The 7,500-nt window shown below is 37.2% G+C and overlaps 1 protein-coding gene across 2 annotated transcripts in view; it reads left to right on the top strand.

Annotated features, from left to right (window-relative positions):
• Window positions 1–7,500, top strand: part of LOC139700024 (uncharacterized) — a 569,652-nt gene that overhangs the window by 524,669 nt on the left and 37,483 nt on the right. The gene's annotated exons all lie outside the window — the stretch shown is intronic.

A 7,500-nucleotide genomic window follows, 5' to 3' on the forward strand; every position in this document is an offset into this window, starting at 1 on the left:
TATATATATATATATATATATATATATATATAAGGCATATGCAAATGTTTACATAGGCACATAGTATATTGCTTTTCATTCTTCTTCCGACGCATTATTCCGGCTCCATTGAAAAATTCCTTCCATCTCCCATTCTTCACGCCCACGCATTTCTATTCTTTGGAAAGTAGAAGAAAAACTAAAAGAAAAACTCCCAAGAAAAACGGATGAGTCTCCCAGCGCTTCTTACTAGCGTTTCCTTGAAGTAGCGGCTCTCCCCATTTTCGCCGTTATTCCGTCCCGCGAGCGCTCACTTGTACAAAAAATGGCCATCATAAAAATAGACGGTATGTTATCCCAGGAGGTCCATTCCGTGTCAGCCTCTCGATATAAGTATCATACATGTTAATGCGTTCAAAGGGTGAGCGGCCATTTATTCTCCCGTGCTCGCTTGCCTACAGGAAAGTTGCGTAGTTTTTGCTGCATTTCACCCATCCCCCTCTTTTTCTTTCTACCCATCATTGCCCACTTCCTCATGAAAAGACCTAAGACCCCGGTATAGCCACGTATTGGACACAACGAAAGCCTCAAGTGCAGAGCGAAAACCTTCCGCTGGGATACACCACTTTCTTCATCGGCCGAGTAGTTGATTCTGATTGACTGCAGCAGTAGGAAATGCGCTTAACGAATTTCAGTCTCGCCATTACGCTTTAGTACTCTCCTTGGTCATCGTGATACTTAGAGTTGAATACGGAGTAATTTTCTTAACTGGACGGCTTTCATTCCTAGTTATTCATTTCAGGATAAAACATTTTTTAAATGTTAGTCTAAATTTAAAGCTTTTCTATCACTCTAATGAATGCGTTGATGTACAATTATAAAATTAACATTTTCAATTACCAATTATGTCAATGATATAATTATATGTGCAATCGTTATTATATTTTTTTCTATGCCAAGCATGATTACAATACATGTATTGAACAACATCATAATAGCAATCATTTTGGTGCATGAAAACAAAAAATGAATGTACTTTTTTTATAAAAGCTAAACCTTTTCCTTGCTTAATAGTTTACATTAATTTTGCCAGTGATAGAAATTCTTTTAAAGAATTTTTGTCCTTATTTTATCGATTTAAATATTTTTTAAATAATACCCTATAATTTGTAGCACCATATTTCAATCGCAACTACTTTTTATTTATCTATCTCTTCAATTTCGTAACACTGTTTCATCGTCCATTAAACGAGTCTTTCAAATGTGACATGTCAGAATTTGGTGAAAGATATCGGAACCATTCGTCTACCCAAAATATTTCTCCCGACGCTCCTTTTTTTGTGCCCTTTCGGAAAAAAAATTATTCCCTAAGGACTTTAGCCGATTAAAGTAGGATATAAATGTACCCTTTTAGCCCCAAATACAGCTGTCTTTTGCAAAAAATATCACATCTCTAGGGTTCACGGGGGAGGAATATAAAAAAATGTATACATTTCGGGGGAGGGGACAGATATTAGCCTGGATCTTTTCCCGTCCCTCCATGGTCCCTGGGCCCAGTTCTCTTTTTAAAAACCTCCCGTTCCGGCCTAAATCCAAGGAAAAAATCCCACATCCCAAAACACCCCCTTGAAAATCGGTAATAACCAAAGATTGATTTTCTCCTACGGGGAAAATGGGGTGACGGAGAGTGGAGGGCTGGGAAGCGTAGGATGGTTTGTGGGTGATAGCGGGAAAAAGGGTATGAGGGGCACGGAAAATATTACGGACGGATGTAGAGGGGTTGCAACTTTGAGGAAATGGGGGAAGAGAGGGAAGTTCAAAGAAAAAAATTAAGTAAAAACCCAGTAGAGGATGAAGACGATTGAAACGGAGTAGGTTGCGAATATGGAGAGAGGAAATTGATACTCTGAGATAAAAATTGAAATTAAATATTGAAATCTAAGTAGATCAAAGAATTTAGTGCAAACTTAAATCAGTTGACGGTCAAATACTTGGCTATCTACAAATTTCCAAATTTTCTAATAGTTCACGAATTTTTTTCGAAACATACTATATCGTTTATTCAACACTGAGCGACAAACAACGACGAACGACGAAATTTTACTCGGCTCTTCGACTACTCTATTTAGATATAATAACTATACATTTAAATGCTAGATTGCATTTTTATTCACATAGAGTAATTGACTCGAAATAAATATGAGGCGTTCTTTGTTATTGTGTTTATAGTTTATGCTCAAATAAAAGTAACAACGAGAGCTGAAAGTAGTACGAATTAACTGACTTTTTGAAGTTAATTGCATAATTTTGGGAAACTCAACTGAATATAAAGTTACTAGGCATTTCAGGGAACTTTCATATGGATTCGTAAATATATTACAATGGCACTGTAAGTATTACCAAGGAAAATGAATTTCAAAGGGAGCGATAAATCTCACAAAGGTGAATATTTAATGAAAGAACACTCCAAATTTTAGCTAAAAAAATACAACTGAATACAATCAAAGCCTGAGGGATATCATCGATTCTCCGACAGCCTAATTTCAATTCATAAATTAAATATTTTCTCGAGATATTTCTGGAATTAATACTTAAGAATAGGTATCCATGAAATGAAAAAGAAAGATATTTTAATAACAGAGATGAAGTCTACGACAATTTTCTAATAAATAACTAAATTTTAGGAGCCTTCATCTCCGTTATTATGGAACAGTTAAACCACATGACACCTCAACCTGTAATGTTTATTGAAAATACTTTTTGAGCATTATCCAATTAAAGTTAATAGCATGATTAGACTACAGCAACATAATTTATCCAGAAAAATTTATCTAGCAATAACGTTTTTCCAATTTATATTCACATGAATGCATTTCTTAACTTAAAAATCAGTTTTTGTATTTTTTGAACGAAACGAAACTTTGAAAGTTTAAACCGAAAACCATTCAGAGAAATATAGCCAATAATAATTAATATCTAAAATCCTTATGCATCAATAAGTATGTTTTCCCTACAATACATGTTTGCGCTGCATTTTACGAATATTTAAATATTTTAATTCCACGATATTTGAAAAATTAATTTCATATTTACCCCTACGTAATGATAATTAAACAATAGTTAAATTCCTACTTGTAAAAAGGGCTTAAATTCATCCCAGATATTCATCGAGTGAAAAATTAAGTAAATGGAAGCAATGGCCGCTCTTTGAAATCGGAGAAATATTTTCCTGATCTAACCCGGAGGTTAACATGGAATTTTTCATGCTCAAATTTTGGTTTCTCTTGTGTACATCGTAGACTATGAGAGTATTTAACGGATTTTTGTTGCCATGATTCTCATGTGGGGAGAGGTCCTTACGCCCGCGGTAGACAATGCACCATCGAAAGTTACTAAATACCAAACACATTGACCGTCTGTGAGGTGAAGTTGGAATTGATCGGCTAATTCTAATGCGCAACATTTTATTGTGTTTTTAAAGTAGTCTTTTTATAGAATGGGGAAGGAAGCAGAAATTACTTGAGTTGGTAAATAGTAAACCAGATTTGGCGATAGTAAGTTTCAATTACCTGAAAGAGCATTACGCTACATGACATCCCACAAATTTATCAATATAAAGGTTTAAATTTCACGTGCTTCCTTGAAAATATGTCCAGAAATGCCTCAGTCTGTAAATCTATAGTAGTTGCGACTGAAATACTAAAGACAGCGGCTGTTGCTGATAATATTGTTTAAGAACTTTCAACTTTTTTGGCTTTGTTTTGGATAGGTAGACGATATTTTATTTTTATAACATGGTAGTCATCCTGATTTTACGATATTTTTGTTCGTAGATGTATATAATTTATCCTAAAATATCGTTTACTTCTAAGCGACTTGGTTACCGATCTATATTTGTTTAGATTTATTCGTTATCCTGGCGGAGGATAGACATATCCTCAAGCCTACCTATAATGACCGCTATATTTCTGCACAAACGTACAGAAATATAGTTCTCGAGACAGTTTCCTTCAATAAACTTTCAACTCTTCATTCATTTATTCATATTCTCTTTATTTTGATATTGTCTAAAGAGGGAGTTAATAGAGAAATCAGCATAATATAGCAAATTTTTTGTAGTAATAACATCAATCTACCCGTACTTTTTTGAAGTCATTCATATTTTAATAGAAAACAAAACTGAAGTTTATCTAATTTATTCTATTGATTACACACCTAAAATAGAGAGTTATTGGTGTTCAATACGGTTTTATGCAATATAATATGAATTCTTTGTGGTCTTTAAGACTCCATTTATTTCATTATGTAGACTTTTGTTAAGTATGCGACGCTGCAGATCCAAAGAAGAAAAGTGGAAAAATGCACTGAATTGTTATAATTAAGACCTTGTACACAGGTTCCGTACAATAGGTAGCGGGACTGGTTCCAAAAATCAAAATTTATCGCAGTTATCATTACTATTACTTAATAATCTTCAAAATACATTCCTCCTGCAGCGATACACTCAGTTCGGTGCGTCTGCAACTCGTCAAAAGCCCGCTGGAAGTCGGTTTCCGGAATACTGTAGAGAGCCTTTGTCATCACCGCTTGAACCGCCTCGATGGAGTCGAACCGATATCCTTTGAGCTCCCTTTTTATTCGCGGAAACAAGAAAAAGTCAGGTGGAGCCAGGTCGGGGATGTAGGGGGGGTGAGGCAACGTTGCCACATGAATTTTCGTCAGCAGCTGCCGCACAACAATCGCGACAGTTTTTGTTCCTCGCCCAAGACTTTCGGCACCAGCTGAGCGCACACTTTCCTCATCGCAAGATCCTCTGTTAAAATGGTGTGGACGGTTCCCAGTGAAAGGCCGGTCTCCTCACTGATAAGGGCGATGGTTAAATGCCTGTCAGATTCCAAAGCTTTTTACACTTTGGCCACTTGAGCATCGGTTCGAGTGGTCGTCAGGCGTCCGACGCGGTGCTCGTCATCGACGAGCTCCCGGCCTTCCTTAAACATTTTGTGCCACTCAAAAACTCGCCTGCGGCTTAAGGCATTATCCCCATAAGCCTGTTTAATGAGTTCAAGGGTCTCCGACGTGGACTTCCCGAGTTTAACGCAAAACCTCACAGCGGAGCGTTGCTCGATGGTGCGCTCCATGCTGGCGCGATGACACCACCAACAATCACACGTCATAAAAATCCGCCTCTTGTCTCAACGCATACCCGGAGGTGACTAAACTAAAGTGCACCTGGATGGTGGGGGACTCCTCTACCGATCCAATCGGTCGGACCCCCATCCACCGGTCCGTTGAGGCTAGAGCGAACCAGTCCCAACACCTATTGTACGGACTCTGAACGTCGGACAGCCAACCAGAAATTTTAATACAAGGACTAAAGAATTATTGATTTATAAATAATTGTGAGCTTAAGAGCAATTTTGCCAAATGCCTTTTAAATTGTGACCACACCATGGATTTTTAATGTTAACAGTTTACTTTTGACTAGCAACCTAGCATTTCAGTTTAACGCTTTCGAGCAACTGGAAATTTTGTAAAGAATGCAAAGTGAAGTGGCTATTGTCAATATATACTTTTCATCGTCGTAAATGCTGCACGGCAGAGCTCCACCTCTCCTCTCCTCCTCCCCTTTTTTCCTTGTTCAGTTTAAATATAGTTGTTCCCTTTACTTAACTTGATGAAGATGCAAATTTATTGTTACCATCAGTACGCTTCTCTTTTCTCAAGATTACGATAAATGTGAAAAACTTCCATTACATCACGATTAACGCAAGAGCATTTTGATGGAAGAACGCTTCGAACGAATTGATGCAGGAACGGTTCATTTGAGAAGAATAGCCATTCCAGCAAAGCGGGCATCTATTCGCTAAGCTTTTAATTAGTCATTCTAAAAGGATAGTTTCTCATAAAATAGATCTTTCTTGATAAGGTTCATCGAAGGAATTCACAAAACTCACAATTTCGGTAAACGTAGTGTTCGAGTACGTCTAAGAAGCACCAAATTGTTTCCAAATATAAAATAACTTATGTGAGAGAACTTAGCGCTTTAACCTAGGCTATATTTATCTCCGTAATTACTTAGATAAACATTAATGATAAATTCTAACATTTTTTTGGTTGAATATTTGCTCTACTTCAAAAATACGTTCTGAAAACTGTGCATAAGAATTGGTTTTTTTAAATATTGTGTCTCTTTAAAAATATTTCTTCCGATGAAGACAAAGTTCTTGTTTAGAAATAATCAATGAATCAAAGCGGACCATTTAATGATAATGCACCGCTCGTTAAAATCAAATTATGTACTGTGATGCTTATAACGGATAACCTTAAATAAATATGAGAGATTTTGCTAAATACAATATTAATTGAGAAAAATGATTTGTCGAATATAGCTTAATATGGGAAAAAAGCATAATTCTCTCGAATATTACACTTTTATTATTTGAAGACAGATATTTATGCCATGACAATTAAATATTAATGTGGAAAGTATGATGGACAATTAGGGTTAGAAATGAAAATTCTTTTAAAGTAAATAAAATGAGTTAAAGCACTACGAGTTATGAGAAAATGAAAATCCGAGGGTAAATCCTTTGAATTAGTAATACATTGGCAGAACTACAAAGGAATTATTAAAAGTAGAACGTGAAAGATGTGGAATTGAAAAAGGAGGAAATCAGAAGAAGAGAAAGAATTCGAATATTAAATACCTTGGAATAGAGGGGAAGGCGAATAATAAGGGGGTTGGTTGTGATGTTACCAACGGTAAAGGCAGTTCATTACAACCTCTGTCAATGTTATAAGATGCAAAACTAAGATAATTAAAGCAATAGAACGAGATTTTTCCATGAGCAGGTAAAGAGTGTTACAAGGCATAATGAGTTCCTAAATATTCGAGATGCATTACTTCTTGTTTTTTTCCTCATCCTACGGTCGAATAAAAATTTCCCCCGGGAATATTCCTCCACCCCCACTCTCAGGATCCTTTTCCTTTCCTCTCCCTCCCACTCTTTCTCTCCCACCCGCCTAATATTACCGATCTGATGAATTCTCGGTTCGATGGATCCGTTCCCATAATTATAACGCCATCCCCGTTTCACGAATTCCGTTCGCGGTTCGTTCCCGTCATTCCCACTCCAGCCTTCTCTTCCAATAAATTTTCCGATCTATCTATTCTGACCTTCTTTCCCTCTCTTCTTCCGCCGCGACTTCCTCTTACCGCCCACGCCATCACCCCTCCCCCTCGATGACGGCATTTTGGCCGCACCCTCTTGCCCTCCAACTCTCTCTACCTCCCTGCACCTCCACCCCTCGGACTCGTCCGCCGTCCCCGATAAAATCCCTTTTTAATAAAATTCCTCGATATCTAGCCTCATTACCATGGAATCCGAGGGTAGAAGGATGGGTGGAGAGTTTAATAAACGAATGGGCAAAGAGACTCGGGCCTTTGCTTGACATTTGTTACCGAGGATACGGATAAAGAATCAGAAGGGTGCATGAATCCCGAAATATTTGTTGGGAGAC

Source organism: Hetaerina americana, unplaced genomic scaffold (genome assembly GCF_022747635.1).
Source record: "Hetaerina americana unplaced genomic scaffold, ioHetAmer1.1.p SCAF_10, whole genome shotgun sequence".
In the NCBI taxonomy this organism is placed as follows: domain Eukaryota; kingdom Metazoa; phylum Arthropoda; class Insecta; order Odonata; family Calopterygidae; genus Hetaerina; species Hetaerina americana.